Genomic DNA, 19828 nt, shown 5'->3' with positions numbered 1-19828 from the left:
ATTTCCTGGGAGCAAGCTTGAACACAACTTCTCAGATGGCTTTCCTCACTACAGAGAAACAAGTTTGACAACCTACTTCAAACTATTGGCCACAAAGCTCTAGCTATCTGCAAGGAAAATTCTGCAAGCTCTGGGGTTCATGGCCTCTTGCATTCTACTAATTTCATATGCAAGACTGCATATGAGGAAACTATAATGTTATCTAAAAAGCCTATGGTGTCAACATTCTCTGGACCTGGAATCAATGATTCCTATTATTCCTTGTATAAAGACAGAATTCCTTTGGTGGACAGAGGCCTGCTACCAAAACAAGGGGCTCCCTTTCACTCTACCCCCTGTCGCCCAAACCTTAACAACAGATGCATCAGACTATGCATGGGGGGCTTACTTGGCAGGGCAGTGCATTCAGGGCAAATGGAACCGAAGACAGATGCACCTGCATATCAACCAAAAAGAAATGTTAGCTGTACAGAATTCCCTGACAGCCTTCAAAGATTGCATTCTTCCAGGACAATTATTGGTAAAGACAGACAGCACCACAGTTATGTCGTACATAAACAAGCAGCGGGGAGCCCACTCGTACCCTCTCTGCAGACTAGTCATGGCTCTGTGGAACACAGCCTTGAGCTACCAAGTGCACCTACAAGCTTAATTCCTGCCAGTCAAGCTAAATTCACGTGGCAGATGACCAAAGCAGAAATCTCATGGACCCACACAAATGGAAACTGGAACCAAGAATATTCAACCTCTTGAGGAACAAATAGGGGACTCCAGAGGTAGACCTGTTTGCCTCCCCTCAGAACTACCAATTGGACAAATTCTGCACAAGGACTTCCCGCAGTCAAGCTTGGAAAGTGGATGCCCTGTCCTTTACCTGGGAAAGCCTCTCAGTTTATGCCTTTCCCCTTCTGCCTCTCCTCTCGAAGGTTCTGCAAAAGATCAAACAGGACAAGCCAAGGACTGTACTGATTGCACCAGACTGGCCATGCCAGCACTGGTACCCCCTCTTGCACAGTATGACACTGCTGGAACCATGGCACCTGCCTCAGACCCCTTCCCTGTTGTCCCAACAGGCGGGCCAGATTCTGTACCCTCAACTTCAAATCCTGAACCTTGCAGCCTGGCTGATTCCTTGAGCACTCCAATAGCATCCCTCAGTAAGCAGGTGCTGTTATTCTGGAGGCAAGGAGGCCTAGTACTAGAAAATCCTATGCTGAAAAGTGGAAAAGATACTGTTCCTGGAGCCACACTCGGGGGAAGGGCACAACGGTGCCCAGCTTACCTCATATTCTTCAGTACTTAACACAAATGCTTCACGAGGGCCGATCCTTCTTGTCAATTAAAATTCATGCCTCTGCCATTTCAGCACATTATAATACTGAGCCATCCCTCTTCTCTCACCCCCTGCTAAAACAATTCCTTAGAGGGGCTAAAAATTTAAGACCCCCCCCCCCAGGAGACCCCCTACTCCAGCCTGGGACCTTAACTTTGTACTGGAAAAGATCACTCTCCCTCCCTTTGAGCCAGCTGCAACTGCAGAGTTGAAATTCCTTTCCTGGTAAACAGCCTTCCTTCTAGCCATCACTTCAGCAAGAAGAGTGTCTGAATTACAGGCCCTCATGACAGTGAAGCCCTTCATTATCTTCCATGCAGACAGGGTTTCCCTCAGGACCAATCCTTCCTTTATGCCCAAGGTGTGGTGTCTAGTGTGGCCCCAAATCAGGCCATTCATTTGCCTACTTTTTTCCCTAATCCACAAAACAAAGGAAAATGAATACTGCACTCTCTGGTCATGCACAGACAACTTAGATTTTATTTGGACAGGACTAAGCCTCTCAGAAAATCTTAACAGCTGCTAGTTGGCTTTGCTGCAGGGGCCAGAGGGGAAGGCCATTTAAAAGCAAACCATTTCTAAATGGATAGCCGATTGCATTCATTTCTGCTACAAGCATCATGGAAAACCTGTCACACAGGGGATAAGATCACATTCCACCAAGGCTGCAGCTACCTCTACAGCCTTTCTCAGAGGAGTCCGTACCAGGGACATCCTAGAAGCTGCTACCTGGAACTCTGTACATACCTTCACCAAGCATTACCACATGCCTATTTTTTCTAAATCCAGAGTTGGTTTTGCCACTGCAGTCTTGCATGGCTTCATAGCTGGCCCTAATGCTCTCTGACTTCCTCCTCCCTTCCTTAGCTTTGGGAATCAACCCAAATGTGATGACTGCAACAGTGAAACACGAAGAACATAGTACAGTTGTGTACACTTACCATAAATGTAGATGTTCGACTGTATTTACTGTTGCAGTCCTGGTTACCATCCCCCCAGCCCCCTGACTTCTCTTGGCTTTACCTCCAAAGCAGAAACGCAAGCAACCTCCATCCCCCAACACAACCCAAATGACACATAGCCCACAGAATCACTGTGCCGCTCAACCACAGCCAATAAGGCAAAACAAACGTACCCAACACACTAGTCATAGATGACTCTATAGTCAGGCACACTGATGTCCCACTCACCAGGCTAAACAAGGCGAAGGTTACTGTGAGCTGCCTGTCGGGTGCCAGGATCTGCCACATAACCCACGCACTCGGGTCACTCTACAACAAGTACAAATATGACTGTCATTGTCCATGTTGGTGTGAATGACCTGAGACGTACCTCCCTGGACTACATGTAAAGAGACATGGATGAGCTCTCCGATCTTGTAGCCCAGGCAGGTATGATCCTAGCCCTGAGTAGCATTCTGCCATTGCCCCGAATGATACCCCAGTACAAGAACAAAATGATTGACTTCAACAATTGGCTAAGCTTCTGGTGTAATTCTAAGGAGATCCAGTATCTGTCTGCTTGGGATGACATGGTCGACAGACCGCAATGCTTTGCCACTGATGGCCTGCGCCTGTTGCCCCTGGGGTTCCAGATACTGGCTAAGGCTCTTGCTGCCCCTATAGTTCCTTTTTTAGGCAAGGTTCAAATAACAAATTCATCACTGTAACAGGAACAGGCAAGCAAAAACTGAGGGTAATGCCACTCAATGCTAGAAGTCTAAATCTCAAAATGCACTCACTCGAGGCACTCCTTAAAATGGAGAACATCGATATCTGTGCAGTGACTGAGACCTCGTTCAAGGCTCCAGAGAGCACCCCTGCACTACCAGACTATAACTCATACCACACTTTTTGGCCATGTAACCTGGACCAAAACACCAAAGGCGATGTGTCCATATTCATTAAGGATATCCACACCTCCAGGCTAGTTGCTCAGCATAATGCATCCGAGGTTATCCAAGTGCAACTAACACTGGGCAAAACTGCAGTCCAAATTGTAACTTGCTACCGATCCCCCACCATGCCCCAGGATTCCTACTCCTCTTTTCTTGATGTACTGGAAAATATTAGGGTTCAACCAAACACCCTAATAACGGGCGACTTCAGCTACCCCACCATTAACTGGCAAAACTACTCGTGTTCCAACTACTTAGCTCAACACTTTCTAGAATTCATAAATTCCAATGCCCTGGATCAACTTATCCACATCCCCACAAGGGGCAACAATATCCTAGGCCTAGTCATTACCAACATGAGTGACCGGTGTTCCGCACCTGAAGTCAACTCCTCGTTGGTCCGATCCGACCATAAGCTAATCACCCTTGATATCCACATCCCGCCTCCACCCCCCATTAAGGAAACCACGGTAAAAAATTTCTCCAAAGCCAACTTCATGCTTCTTAAGACAGAAGTGGTGAACTTCATGACATCCATGCAGATGGACTATACAGTTACAACTGCTGAATCCTACACAAATGCACTCTATAAGCACTTACACGAGTGCATGGATTGTGCTATCTCAATCAGAACCAAGACACTAGCCTCCAAAAAAAGGAAGCCAATCCGGTGGTCCCCTGCAATAAACAAACTGTACAACAGAAGAAAGAAACTGTTGCAAAAGAGAGTAACATCCCATGAATGGAGGAGCTCCCTGGTCAGCCTCAGTAAGAAACTGAGATCCCATATAAGATCCTCCAAAGCTAGCTGCGAAAACAAAATTGCCACTAATTCTAAGGACAACCAGAAAGCATTCTATAGCTATGTCAAGAATCTTGATGGCAACACCCAGATCTGCTCTGAGTTACAGCACAAAGGCACGAAAATTACAGAACCAACTGATATTGCCAACATCCTGGCAGATAGGTTCAGTGCTAACTTTACCCTCCCCCCTCACCACCTAAATGGCCCATATCTGTACAGGAAGAATGCAGAGTCCCTGTAATCACAACTACGCAGGTAAAAGCTGCACTCTCTAAAGCCAAAAACGCAGCATCCATGGGACCGGACTACATCCCAGGCTGTGTTTTACACAAACTTAAGAACGAACTGGCTCCCCACTTAAGCACCATGTTCAATAATAGCCTCGCATCAGGCTTTGTGCCCACTGAATGGCGCACAGCAACAGTTATCCCACTTCACAAAGGTGGCGCCACCATTGATCCCGGGAACTATCGATGTATTAGCCTGACGAGCCTGGTCTGCAAGGCCATGGAATGTATCATCATGGAACTCATAAACAGACATTGGTAACCTCCACACTCTGGCTCCCACCCAGTTCCTGTTTGTGAAAGGCAAATCATGCCTCCTGAACCTGATCGACTTCTTTGAGGCAGTCACCAAAGCCATAGATGAGGGTAAGGTGGTTCACACAGCCTATCTTGACCTCTCCAAGACTTTCGACACCATCCCCTATTCTGGAATTATAGCTAAACTCACTAAACTAGGTATAAATTCCTACGTCACAAGGTGGGTTGCCAACTGGCTCACTGACAGAACCCACACTGTAAAAGTTGAAGACTCCAAATCTGACCTCAAAGCAGTGACAAGTGGAGTACCACAGGGTTCCGTCCTGGGACCCCTCTTGTTTGGTATCTACTTCTCTGAAGTACAGGCTAACACAGAAGGCCTCTGGCTAACGAAGTTCGCAGATGACTGCAAACTAGGAGCCATAGTCATGTCCCCAAATGATGGGGACATCCTACAGAAGGGCCTCGCTGAGACAGATGCCTGGTGTCAGAGCCATAGCCTCAAGCTCAATGCCAAAAAGTGCAGTGTCATCCCCTTTGGTAAAAACTCTGTACCCATGAACTACCACATAGGCAGCAATCTACTTAACACCGAATGTGTGATGAGACCTTGGGACCCAGGTGGACAGTAGTCTCTCCTTTCATAGTCACATCGCCACAGTAGTCAGGAAGTCCTTCTACGTGGCACACCTCATCATAAAAGGGTTCTCATCCAGGAAAAAAAAGAGGTCATTGTTCCCCTCTAATCGACACTTCTTAGACCTATTATATAGAGTACAACACCCCTTTTGGAATGTACCTCACAAGACATCTGCAGCAGCTGGAGAGGCCTCAGAAGTATCTCACAAAGAGGATTACTGGCCTCAAACAAATGCCCTACACTGATCATCTCAAAAATCTCCAGCTTTACTCTGTAGCATATCGCCTACTCCGAGGAGATTCTGCCTAACATATAAAGCTATGTCAAAACCAGAGCTGTTGGACATGCTACACCTAAAGAAATCTCAATCCCTCCGAGCTACACGCTCTAAGGACCTAAGTCTTGTCACCACAATAAACAGTACATGCTGGAGGGATAGATTCCTGTCCCAGAGACTTCCCATACTCTGGAAATGGCTACCCATCTATGCCAAGCAAAGTTCTTCATTAGCACTCCAAGAAAAATCTTGATAGGTGGATGGGAAATAGGAAATACACCCCGGGCATCACTTCTGTGTCTCTGCTGGACAGTGGCACAGGAAAATAACTTTCTTGGGTGGCATAAGCCAGGGAACCTTGTTGGCTAGGCTTACCCTAGGCCCTTGGGCCAATAGCCTAGTACCTACCTATGAACCTTTCCTTCTTGTTTGGTGTATTTAAGTTTTCTGGTGTATTTGCTTTTTGATGGAGGTGGTACCATAACATACAATTGCTTCCCATTGTGGGGGCACCTGACATTTGTGGCAAGAAAAACTGATGTAATGGTGTCAGCTGCATGTTTTTATACCCCTGACGACCTGACGTCATGGAAGAAGAGACAGCATCCGACACAGGAATCCAAGACTCTGGTATTCAGGCCGGCTGAGGGCTACCTACAGGCAGATAACCCAAATGTGATGACTGCAACAGTGAGTACACTCGAACATCTACATTTGTGGTAAGTGTACACAACTTTACCTTTTCTGCTCCTGAAACCAGGATGGATAGATGTGCTCCATATTTGCCATCCTTTGTGTCCCAGTTGACCTTACCCGTCATTATTTTGACACCAATTCTAATGAGCCTGGGCATGAAGCTGCAAGTATTGACATGAACAGCTGTACTACCATTTGTTATGGTCTTGGCCATTAATATTAATGGAACAACGAATGAAATTCACAACTTCTGCTTTTACTGATTCTACTGATGGTGGTGGTTTCTGCATTGACAGTCTCTGTGGCAGAATCATGTTTGGCCACTGAGGATCGTTGCTGGTCTCAGCTCAGTTGGCCTTTAAATGCATCATGGCTCTCAAAATCAGGTTTGCTCTTAACTGGCTTGTTAATCTATTTTTTTAGGGCTGACCAATTTGTATCGAGTATGGGACTGATATTTATGGCATCAGTTTTGGCTGTGGGCTTTGACCTTAAGAAATTACTGCCTTCAGCCCTTGGCATAACATTGATGCCTCTTTTAATAGCAATGATACAGACAGACCTACATTTGCCTCCCTCAGTGCTTATACATTCTTCCACTATGACCTTGACCAAAGACATTCTTCTGTCTTCCCCTTCAGCAACTCATCCTCCTAATTAGCAGGACCCAATGACGGATGGTATTTTTCAGCATCAGCTGTGAGTGTCTGGATTGTGCAGTTCTTTTCCTGAGATCAATCCCTTCCATGGTCTCCTAGGAAACCCTTGTGTAAGAGGACACGCTTGAACATGCTATTGGAGTTCCCGATGGAAAATACTGACAGTGCAGCCAGCATAGATTCCCTTCTGTTCTCCGCAGTTTACCTTAAGTTTGGAAATTCCCTTAAAAGCAAGGCAGGCAATTAGAAGGCTCCACAGATCTTGCATCTTGTCCTGTAACAGTGCTTTTCAAACTTCCCAGCTGTAATTGTGGGTCATTCCCCCTAAAGACAAAATAGTGTTTCTTGTAGCTAGGACTACATGTAAAGACCATGTTGCTGGTGCATCTGTACAAAGGAGGCTAGAGAAGATTCTCCATCCTTCTGAGGAGTGGACTGAAATTTGCAGTGACTCCCAAGGGGAGAGACTATTGCTGCAATTGGCCTTTTAGAGCTTCTTTTCTGAACAGTCCTTCTGTTTGTCTGCCTGATGAGTCCATAGTGGTGGAAAGACATAGGAAGTGTGTTTAAACATCCTGCACATTATTAATGAGAGCAGTGATGTATTCATCTCTCCCATATTTTATTCTTCCAGTCAGAAGTGGCAGATGTGCCAGCTTCAAGAGCACTTTCCGAAAGGAGACTTCAAGCCCAAAGTACAATCTCAGATGATGGAGGTCTTCTGTTGTGCTCTATACCTTAAGTTAATTGCTTGTTTTAGCGAAGCAGTGATCCAGATAGGTGTGATGTCCTCCTCATTCTGCTTCACGTATGGGTCTCTGTTCTGATTCTCAGGTCCGGCTCGGCCACCTCCCACAGACTTTAGTTTTCAAGCTCAAACTTCTCTCCTAACCATAACCCCCCGTATCTGTTCCAACCTCCTCAGAGCTTGTTTGCTGCAGGTGTGCTCAGACATGATTTTCAGGCTCAGATAAGTCTAAAATCTTTTTGGATGGATTTTTGTGCTTTTTGCTCTGCTTTTCTCGTAGCTTGATTGCATTGGCAGTGTAATTTGTCTCCTCCCCTCTTCTCTAGTTTTTTGAGGTGCATTAGAGTTTTCTTTGCTTACCTTCTTCCTTCAGGCTATGGACTCTGTTTCTTTAAAGAAAAAAAAAAAAAAAAACCTACCCAACACAACAGTTTTTCTAGCTTTTATAGGTATAATAGCTTTTTGTCAATAGTAGTTGGTAATTTTTTAGTTTAGTATTATTTTTCTTGTCTGCTATGGATAAGCCAACTGGTTTCAAAAGGTGCTCCAAGTGCACTAGAAAGATTCTGCACTGATGCTCATAACCGCTGCTTATACTGCCTGGAGTCAGCTCATCTGGACACCCCTTGCAGCATTTGTGAGTGGTTCAACGCTAGAGCCATACAAGAAAGGCGAAACAAACTGATCTTGAAAGGTCTTTTGCCCGCTTCTTATTCTTCTCCAGGGGCTCAACCCCCCTCTCAGCCTTTGCCTGGCTCAGAGGTGAAGAAATGGCACCTTAAGGAGCCAAGGGTCTCTTCAGACCTGCCTCTCAAGGCTCTAATGATTTCGGCTCCTACTACATCAGTGCCAAGGTCTAGGTGTGCTCTGTCGGATCCAATCAACTTAACGGCTCTGAGTGAGCCCTCCACTTCTGCCACGACTCTGGATCCTAAATCTCTGGATCCTGGTAGTGCACTTAGGATCCATAGGTCTCCGGATCTGCAGTCTTCCAGGTCTCTAGGGAGATCCATCACTTCAGTTTCTTCCATAATACCGTCTAAGATCCTGCAGACCCCCAGACATTTTTGCCCATCTTCAGTGGCTTTCTCTAGTTCTTCTCGGAGCCTTTATCTTGACATGGACAGAATAGTCAGATATATAATCAAGGCCCAGATTCAGATGGGGGTTCTTCCTGCTCCATCCCCTCGTGGATCTGAGCCTGTCCCATCTGTGCCTTTTTACTCCTCCTCTAATCTGGATTTCAGTTTGAGCCCCAGGACAGTAGTCTCTCAAGGGATTTGGGGTTGGCTCAGAGGGCTTTGCTTCCTCGGTTCTGACCGTTACCTTGATTGCCTCTGCTCTGAGGTCTATGGCTCAGAGTACGTCCCGGATCCAAGATGTGGCTCGATCTGATGGGAGAGGTTCAGCTCTAGTATTCCCAGATCAGTCCCTTCCCCTTGGAGCTTCGGCCCACGACAGCACAGGTCTGGTTCTGTCTGAGAGTCGGGGTTTTGGTGAGCTGCCTCCATCTTCCTCAGTAACGTCGACTTCTAGGGATCTCTGTGGGGTCTCCCCGGGACCCTTGGCATTCCAGGTGGTAGAAAAGGCTTTTTGTCAGATGAATGCTGGACCCTTTGACTGCTGCTTCACCCTATGTGCCCATTCTGGGTCAGGCCCTTGGATCTGATATTTCTGCCCAGGGTCAGCCTGTCTCGAAGGACCTCCAGTCTGCTCCACCAGAGGTGGCCCCTTCCTCTTCCTACTCCTTGCCTGAGTATCCCACTGAGAAGAAGCCATGGAAGAGGACGTACAAAAGGAGACTCCACTATGGATTCCCTCACTGAGGATATGGAGTACGATGAGGGAGAGGGGTCTCCCAAAATGCCACCGCATGAGGTCTCCTTCACAGACATCTTGAATTTAAAAGGTGGCTAGTCTTCCAAAAGCCTCTCTTTAGAAGATTCTGTATTCCTGGAGGCCTTTGGGATGGGACCATCTACATCTTGGGAAGTCCCCCCGGTGGACCCTCTTGTAGGCCTTGTAGCTCATCAGCCCTGGAAGGAGCCACACACCATAGAACCAGTTCCTAAATGTCCAGATAAAATCCTCCCCCCCCCCCCCGCCCCCGAAAACCGTGCTTTCTAGAGTAAGGGTATTCCAGTTGACACTGTGGTGGTGGCAGCCGCTACTAAGAAAGAGTTCTCCCATCAGAGCTAGACTGTCCATCTGCCAAACAGGGAGTCCAGAGTGATGGACAGGTTTAGGAAGTGCACTTATACCTCAGCCACTTTTTCACTGAGGGCAGTCAATTATCTGGCACATTTTACCTTCAGAGAGACTTGGTCAAGGAGCTCTTTGGGGGAGTGTATACCTAAGGGGGAGTTGGATAAAATTTCCCCTAAGCTGACCACTCTTACTTCTGTAGCTAACTCCTGCATGAAATTCATTTTCCACTCAGTGGAGGGTTCTTCTGGAGCAGCCTACACCGGCATCACGATGCATAGCCATGCTTGGATGAGGCTGGGCAATTTTGCGGAGCTCTTTAAGGCGTTTTTTTATCAAAACCCCCTTCAATGGTTCCTCTCTGTTCTGACCATCTATTAAGGACACCCTGACCTGCAGTGACCAAGAAGATAAGACCTTGTCTGCCAAGGGGTCTTTTATCGATGCCACCTTCGATGATTCTTCACTGTTCTGACTATCTTAACAACACCCTGACCTGCAGCGACCAAGAAGATAAGGCCTTGTCTGCCAAGCAGATTAAGTTTTCTTCCCCGTAACAAACCTAGGAATCAAAGTGGTGGTGGTGGTGGGGGGGGGGGGTGGCTAAGAAAACTTGGTTCCATAAGTCACAAGGTTATTTTCCTGACCAAAGCAGAGAGTTCTCCTCCAGAGGCAGAGGAGGAGGCTGCAATGAGAGATGCCGCCCTAGAGGCGGAAGGGTCCCACAGAACCAATGTTTTAGGGAATCCTTTCCCAACAAGCCCTTTCAGCGGTCCGGAGGCACTGCCCGACTCTCCTACCCTGGAGGCAGTCGGGGCTCGTTTTTCTCTGCTCTCAAGTACCTGGGCCCAGGTCACGACAAAAGTTTGTGTACGGAACATTATTTCCAGAGGCTACTACATTCCCTTTTCCCTTCCTCTTCCAAATGTACTTAAGAAACTCCCCAACATTCCATCCAATCAGATGGAGTTGGCAGCTACCGAAGTTGCTGTATTGCTGCAGAAGCGAGTCATCCAAGTGGTCCCATCTGATAGGAAAGGGTCCAGAACTTACTCCTGTTTCTTTTTGGTGCTAAAGAAAACAGGGGACCTATGGTCCATTCTGGACTTAAGCAGTTTTAACTTGTATGGGAAGAAGACCACGTTTCGGATGGTGACTGTTTAGTCCATCCTTCTGTTGCTGAGGAAGGAGAACTGGATGTGCTTGGTGGATTTCAAGGATGCGTACTGTCACATAAAAATAGACAGGAGATGTTCTTCGTGTTTCACTGTTGCAGTCATTACATTTGGGTAATCTGCTGGCAGGTTGCCCTCAGTCGGCCTGATTAACAAAGTCTTCGGTCCTGCGTCGGTTGCTGTCCTTTCTTCCATGACGTCATGTCGTCAGGGGTTTAAAACATACAGCTTACGCCATTACATCAGTCTTTCTTGCCGTGCGGTGCCAGAAGCAGTTCACAAGTGCCAGTCGGCTGACTCTTGAAATTTTCGTTTTCGAGTTTCAGAACCGAAGTCTTCAACTTAAAGCTAAGTACTCCGTTGGGGAAACTTTTTCTTACTCCTTACCGATATCAGTAAAAGTTAATAATTGCATTACTTGTGGAAAGCAAATACTTCATAAAGATTTTCATTCGTACTGTATTCCTTGCCTAGGCCCTGACCACGACGTACCTTGCTGTCGGTTTTGTGCTTTATTTAATCAGTGCAATATCCGTCGTCGGTATATTTCTGCCTCTAAATATTTCGGTTCTTGGTTTAATTATCCAGAAATGTCGTTGGTTAGCCATCCGACTACCGGGATTCCGAAAAAACGTAAAGATAAAAACAGAGACAGGCTGCCGAGGTCCAAAGCTTCCGACGACGCTTCTCCTAAGCCAGTCGCCAGTTCGCCGGTACTCAGTGAGGCACTTTTGCAACCCCTGATAACCCGCTACTTCTGATTCGCAGGCCTCTACTGAGACCCATTCGGATTCCAGTATGCCGTGAGATACTTCAGCTATGGAACCCGCGGATGTCTCTACATTGGATGTGTCCGGAGTCGCTGTGCAGGCACCTGCTTCTGAAGGTTTATTCAGGCCTACAGACTTGCATATTAAATCGACTCCGCCTTCATTACTAAGGTGTAAATCTCGATCTATGTCTAAAAAACTGACGCCCAGGCCACATGCTCAGGCCCCTATGCCCAAAAAACAAATGATAAAAATGGCTGAAGATCTAATTACTCTAATCAGGGGTAGTCAACCCCCCCCCCCCCCAAAAGAGGCCTAGGGCTGAGCTTGATTGTGAATCTTCTGATCAGGATTTTGTTTCTTCTAACTCTTCGGATGACCTGGATTTGTCCATACCTACTTATGAGAATTCTGATGCAGAGGATTCCATTCCCTCTGCTTCCCCTCCTGAGGATTTTTCTTTTGGGGAAATTTTACATACTTTAAGGGAGCATTTCCACTGGGAAAGCCAGGATTACTCTGATTCTTAAGAGGCTTGGGGATTTCCTCCTTCTACCTTAGCATAGGCCTTTGGCTATACCTCCTGTACTATACATTGTTGTTGTGTTCTCGGAATCCAGTTTGGCCCCTGATTCCCTGCCTCCATCCCCTAGTAAACCTGACAGATAATACAGGGTTCCTGAGTCCCAGAAGTTTCTTTTCAAAAATCCTGTTGCATGTCCCGAGACTATTTCTCAGGGGCCCAAGGGCATTAAGGCTTCTACTGCAAAAAATCCTACCCCTTCTGATAGAGACTCCAGGGCGCTGGATAGATGGGGTAATAAGATTTATACTTCTGCAGCATTGGAAATCAGAGCTTTAAGCTGCCAATTTCATATGTTAAAATATCAACCGCATATTTTTGGACTGCTTAAACAGAAAATTATGTTGATTCCTGACTATGTGGAAAATAAAGATTTACAGGATTTAATGCATTCTGCTGAACAAGTTGGAAAACATACTTTGCAATGTGGTTTTGATTCTTCAGATGCCTCTTGGAGGCCTGCTGTTACTGGGTCTGTGCTTAGAAGGCATGCTTGGCTTAAGAAGCAATCTTTGCCTGATCATGTTAAAGCTAAATTGTTGGATGCTCCTTTAAATCAAGACCGCCTGTTTGGCAACAAGGCTGAAGAAGTTCTTAAAAATATGGAAGATCAAGCTAAATCTATGCAAACTGTTAAATATTTTTTGCAAGTGCAACCTTTAAGATTCAGTAGGCACTGGCCTACTAAGAATTGGTCCTTTCCAGTCCCTTCCAGGTCCTCTCAAGCCAAACCCAAACACAGCAAAAACCCCAGGTTTCAGTCCCAGGGGACTCTCAGAACTAAGCAGTGGGGGGGCCTCCACTTCCAAATCTGGAAATAACAAGATACACCCCCCTATGGTAAACAGTCTCAATGACCTTTTAAGATTCCCAAGGATTTATCTTTTGACCACCCCTTTGGAGGGAAAGATTGCTCTTCATGCAAAAATCTGGGAACTAATAACCCAGGACTAATGTGTTTTAAATGTAGTGTCCCAGGGATACAGATTTCATTTCCACACGTTGCCAACACCAAACGGGTGGCCAGACCTGTCCCCAAATCAGTGGGCAGAGGCTCAAAAACAAGTACTTTCCCTCTTAAACATGGGGGCTATTCAACTGGTACCAGAAGAGGAAAAGGGACAAGGTTTCTACTCCAGGCTTTTTCTGGTAGCCAGAGAAGACAAATCATGGCGTCCAATCCTGGACCTGTCTACTCTAAACACCTTTCTGGAGATTCCAAAATTCAAGATGCTGACTCTTCACCAATTACTTTCTATGCTAGGCAAAGACGCCTGGTTGGCAACTCTAGATTTAAAAGAAGCATACCTGCACATCCCAGTCAGGGAATCTTGCAGAAGATACCTACGCTTCAAAACAGGCTACTCGCATTATCAATTCTCTGCACTGCCCTTCGGCTTGTCTACTGCGCCCAGGGTATTCACAAAGTGCCTGGCTCCAGTTATTGCATTTTGCAGGCAAAGAAATATTCAGATATAGCCATACCTGGACGATTGTCTAATTCAGGCAGAAAACCAGGGCATACTTTTAAATCATCTGGCGTTTGTAAAAAGGATTCTAACTTGTCTGGGGTACACCATAAACGAAAAGAAATCACAACTGGTACCCTGTCAACAAATTGCATTCCTGGGTGCAAGCTTGAATACAACTGCCCAGGTGGCTTTCCTTATGCCAGAAAAGCAAATTCATTTGGTAACTTATTTCAAATAAGTGGCCACAAAAACCCTGCTATATGCAAGGCAAATACTGTGCAAGCCTTGGGGTTCATGGCTTCCTGCATTCTTCTAATTCCGTATGCAAGACTGCATATGAAGAAACTACAGTGGTAGCTAAAAAGTCTATGGAGTCAACATTATCACAGCCTGGAAACAATGATTCTTATCATACCTTGCCTACGCCTGGAGTTCCTATGGTGGGCAGAGGCCTGTGACTAAAACAAGGTACTACCATTTACATTACCCCCTGCCACCCAAACCCTATCTACAGATGCTTCAGACTATGCATGGGGGGCTCACCTGGCAGGGAAGTGCATTCTGGGCAAATGGAACCCAAATCAAATGCACCTACATATCAATCAAAAAGAAATATTAGCTGTACAGAATGCTCTGACAGCCTTCAAGGACTACATTCTTCCAGGACAACTAATGGTAAAGATGGACAACACCACGGTTGGTACATAAACAAGCAGGGGGGGGGGTACACATTCCTTCCCCCCCTGCAGACTAGCCATGGCATTGTGGAACACAGCCTTGGGCTACCAAGTGCACGTACAAGCTCAATTCCTGCCAGGCAAATTGAATACACTGGCAGACGGACTAAGCAGAAACCTTATGGACCCACACAAGTGGAAACTGGAACCAAGGATTTTCAACATGTTGGCAAGCGAATGGGGGAGCCCAGACATAGATCTATTTGCCTTCCCCCAGAACTACCAGTTGGACATGTTTTGTACAAGGAATCCCCACAAACAAGCCTGGAAAATGGATGCTCTGTCCTTCAGTCTACGTCTTCACCCTACTGCCTCTGCTCTCCAAAGTTCTACTAAAAGTCAAACAGGACAAACCAAGGATGATCTTGATTGCTCCAGACTGGCCGCGCCAACACTGGTACTTCCTCCTGCGCAGTGTGTCACAGTTATCTCCGTGGCACCTGCCTCAGACCCCTTCCCTGCTGTCGCAGCAGGAGAACCAAATTCTGCACCCTCAACTTCCAACATTGAACCTTGCAGCCTGGCTAATCACTTAAATTCACCCTTATCATCCCTCAGCAAACCTGTGATGGATGTCATCTTGGAGGCAAGGAGACCTAGTACTAGAAAATCTTATGCCAACAAATGGAAAAGATTCTGTGCCTGGAACCAATCTCCAGGGATGAGCACAACAGCGTCCAGTTTACCTCAGATTTTGCAATACTTAACTGAGATGCTTCACAAGGGCCTGTCTTTTTCCTCCATTAAAATCCATGCCACCGCTGTTTCAGCTCATTATAACACAGAACCTCCCCTCTTCTCTCATTCTCTGCTCAAGCAGTATCTCAGAGGGGCAAAAAACTTGAAACCACCCAGGAGAGCTCCAACCCCTGCCTGGGACCTTAACTTTGTTTTGGAGGAACTCACTCTACCTCCTTTCAAGCCAGCTGCTACTGCAGACTTAAAATTTCTTTCTTGGAAAACAGCCTTCCTTTTAGCAGTCACTTCAGCTAGAAGGATATGTGAATTACAGGCCCTTATGGCAGTGGAGCCTTTCATCATCTTTCATGCGGACAGGGCATCTCTCAGGACCAATCCATCCTTCTTGCCCAAGGTGGTTTCTAGTGTGGCTCTTAATCAGTCCATTCATTTGCCAACCTTCTTTCCCAATCCACAGAACAAAGGGGAACGGATTATGCATTTCTTGGATGTGCACAGACAGCTTAGATTCTACTTGGACAGGACTAAACCTCGAAGAAAATCTGAACAACTGCTGGTAGCATTTGCTGCAGGGGCGGAGGGGGGAAGGCTATTTCAAAACAAACCATTTCTAAATGGATAAGCCATTGCATTCATTTCTGCTATAAGCACCATGGAAAACCTATCCCCCATGGGGATCAGATCTCACTCCACCAGGGCTGCATCTACTTCTGTAGCCTTTCTCAATGGTATTCCTACCAGGGACTTCCTAGAAGCTGCTACTTGGAGCTCTGTACATACTTTCACCAAGCATTATCATTTACCAATTTTCTCTAAATCCAGAGCTGGCTTTGCCACTGCTGTCTTACAGGGCCTTATAGCTGGCCCTAATGCTGTATAAACTCCTCCTCCCAACCATAGCTTTGGGAATCTACCCAAATGTAATGACTTCAACAGTGAAACATGAAGAACGTAGTACAGTTGTGTACACTTACCATAAATGTAGATGTTCGAGTGTATTCACTGTTGCAGTCCTGGTTACCCTCCCTCCAGCCCCCTAACTTTTTCTGGCTATACCAATACTTTCTTTTACTATGCTTAAAAGCATTTTTGGGGTATTTGGTTTTGTTGGAGGTATACCTTTGTCTTTTTTATGTTTATTTGCTCCCCATTAGGGGGGCACCTGACATCTGGGGCAAGAAAAACTGATGTAATGGCGTTGACTGCATGTTTTAAACCCCCTGACGACCTGACATCATGGAAGAAGGGACAGCAACTGACGCAGGACCCAAGACTTTATTAATCAGGCTGACTGAGGGCAACCTGCCAACAGATTACCCAAATGTAATGACTGCAACAGGGAATACACTCAAACATCTACATTTATGGTAAGTGTACACAGCTGTACTTTCCAGAAGTCATCTGTGCTTCTGCGGGTATTCCCATATTTGGACATCTGGCTCCTGACTGCCTCCACTCAGCATCAGCTTTGTCAGGCCAGACATTCTTTACCAGCTCTCTCACTTTCTAGGCATTACTATAAATTTGGACAAGTCACAACCAGTGCCGGTTCAGATCTTGGAATACATTAGGGTACGACTGAATGCTTCTACTCAAATAGCTGCTTTACCACAACATTGTAGCAACACTTTGAAATCTCAAGTCCAAGCCATTCTGAATCTCCCATCTCCTCCAGCCAGGTTGAGTTTAAGAGCTCTGGGATCCATAGCAGCTGCTGTACGTTTGGCTCTGCTAGCATTCTCCAGTGGACGCTATCTGTTCAATGGTCTATTCTGCATCATCCCCTATCTGCTCCTATCAGACTCGCAAGCATTTTCAGGTCTCATCTACAGTGGTAGATTCAGGGAGATCTGACAGTTGGCAGGCCTTTCACTCTCCCCCTGTCTTCAGCCACTGTGACCACAGATGCTTCCCATCTAAGGTTGGGGGGTATTTCCAGGTGAAGATGGTCCAAGGTACATGGACTGCAGTAGAGACCTGTCTGTATATCAACGTCTTGGAGATGAGAGCTGTCCTTTTGTCATTGCAAGCCTTTCAGGACGTTCTCCCTCTAGGGACTATTGCTATTCACTCAGATGACATATCAGTAGTCTGGTACATCAGCAAAGAAGGAGAAACCTGTTCACACCCTCTCTTCAGAGAGGCCATGAGGGTCTGGGAATGGGCAATCTCTTCAAACCGCTTTCTACTTGCAACACACGTACCGGGGGAAAATCCAACTTGTTAGCAGATGGGCTCAGCAGGTCTATTCTGATGCCTCATGAGTGGTCCCTTAATCAGTCAGTAGTGAATAAGATATTCGACTGCTGGGGTCCTCCCTTTGACCTGTTTGAATCCCCTTATAGCCACAAATGCAGCAGTTTCTTCTCTCTGATCCCCCTTCCCAAGGAATGCACTGCTCCACAACTGGCCTCCGGGACTCACGTATGCCTATCCTCCTCTTCCTTTGATCCCAAGATTTCTCCAGAAAGCCAAATGGTTTAAGTGCACGGTGATCCTCATTGCCCTTTTTCGGCCTCATGTGTGGTTCCCCTTCCTTTGGTCTCATCTCATTCTCCATGGATGGTGGAATCCAAACCGGACCTCTTTCCTCAACTAACTTTAGGATGCCACCCTCCTCTCTCCACTCTCAAGTTAACCGCATGGTTTCTCCAGTTTTTGTGATTGCTAGTGTCCAGTTCTCCTCTCCAGTCAAAGCAATCCGTTTGGCCTCTCAGAAAGCGTCGACTAAGGTGGTGTACAAGAGTAAGTGGAAAAGGTTTTCGATTTGCGTGGTCAACAATCACATTGATCCCTTTTCATCTGTGATTCTCTCTGTTCTTTCGTTTCTAGAATCTTTATATAACCAAGGATGTTGTGTAGTCCAATCTCACCTTCATTTTTACATATGGGTTCGGAGCCGATCGTCGGCTCTGACTCGGCTGATTTACAAGCTCAAAGACTTCTGGTTGGCTCGTGGCTAAGCAGGTATCCCATAGTTCACCAGAACAAACCCCAGATCTCGTTTGCCGCGTCATTGAGTTCGGTCATGCTTCTCTTGGCTCTGGCTAAGTTTCAAATTCTTTCTATTCATATATAGTATTAGAGTTTATATTGTTTTAGGATTGCTATTATCCTAGGCAGTTGTGTTGTTTGCCCTTTTGGTACAGTCTTAGTTTAAACTTGTTGTTAGTCTGGAATCCTGTGTGCCAGTTTAGAGTTCCTTGTAAGAGCCGTCGTGCCTTTTTTCTTTCAGGTAGAGTGTTAGTTTTTGGTGGTTTTCCGCTGGTAGTTAACAGGGGCTGCTGTTGTTATTTCTGACCGTTATTGGGTTCCTTTGACAGTCAGCTTAGTTTCTTCAGTGATTGTATTTTTGGCGGGATCCGCTCGTTAATTGCTTAGGGTTGGAGTCCCTTCCCTAGTACGATAGGTATTATAAAATTTTTAATAAATAGTCATTCAGCTTGTGTGTGCGTGAGTTTTTCTCCTTTCTGGTCTGTTTAAATTAGAAGACCTAGCTTTCTGTCCACCGGGCTAGGCCCGTTTAAGTTAGAGGACCTAGTCCTCTCCCCTTCTTCTTCCTTTCCTGGGTTGTGTGTGTGTGGAATGTCTAAGGAGAGTAAGGTGTACAAGCCTTCGGGTTTTAAGAAGTGCATGAAATCCTCCCAAAAGATGTCTTTAACGGATGGCCACAGTAGCTGTGTCTACTGTTTAGGGGCCATCCACTTGCAGGAATTGTGCTTGTTCTGCCATGCTTTCTCTCCTAGGGTGTTACAGGAGCGAAAGAACAAGTTTATACTCAAAGGTCTACTAAAACCATCCTTTGAGGAAGCTCTATCCAGCTCTTTGGCTTCCTCCAAGTCTAGCAAATCTAAATCTTCAAAAAGGCCTTCTCCGGCACCGGCTGGTGTCTCGGAGCCACCCCCTAAACAGTCAAAATCTGCCTCCTCGATTCCACAGCCTTCGGAGCCGAAGGAGAGCTCCATTATAGTGGCAGAGTCAGTTCCAAGTGTTTTGGAGCTGACCTCTGAACCGATTGAATCAGCAGTTGAATCTGCTACTCTGAGCCGGTCTGTCGATTCCCTACTGGTTTCCGTGTTACTGAAGGTCTCCAGTGCCCCCTATCAAGATCCCCTACTATGTCTTCCAGGTCTTCCAGGAGCCTTTCGGAAGAAGATGTGGAGAGGGTAGTGTTGAGACTCTTGAAGTTGTCTGCTTTACCAAAATTATTGTTTGCTCCGACCCAGTCTGCTCTGGAGCCACTTGATCTAGCTTTGCCCTTGGCTGCTATTCCTCCTCCGAGCCATGTTGACCTCATCAGAGCCGGAGTGCTTGGTGCTATCGGAGGAACTATCGGCTCCTGCTCCCTTTGTTGCTGCTTTGGAGCCGGGTTCGGCTCCGACACGCTCAGTGCCGTCCATCTTGTCCAGGGGCCGAAGCTCTCCTGTCGACGCTGATGGGGAGGTTTGGAATCGATCTTTTTCAGTTCTGAGCCTTCCTCTCGGTGTGTCGGCCAGGGTGAGCTCGGACCCTGCATCTGCCTCTGAGCCAATGGCTCTGGCTCCGATGTCAACCTTTGTCTCTTCGGAGTGGAGGTCGTCTTCGGAG

General features: G+C 46.5%; 1 protein-coding gene across 1 annotated transcript in view; it reads left to right on the top strand.

The window, feature by feature from the left end:
- PTPRA (protein tyrosine phosphatase receptor type A) overlaps positions 1-19828 on the top strand; it is a gene marked incomplete in the record, with an annotated part of 4245980 nt that overhangs the window by 3124411 nt on the left and 1101741 nt on the right.

Source organism: Protopterus annectens, chromosome 2.part2 (assembly GCF_019279795.1).
Source record: "Protopterus annectens isolate FY-2018-M chromosome 2.part2, PAN1.0, whole genome shotgun sequence".
Classification (NCBI taxonomy): domain Eukaryota; kingdom Metazoa; phylum Chordata; order Ceratodontiformes; family Protopteridae; genus Protopterus; species Protopterus annectens.
Note: the sequence above shows the minus strand (reverse complement) of the source record. Positions and strands in the feature narration are given on the sequence as shown.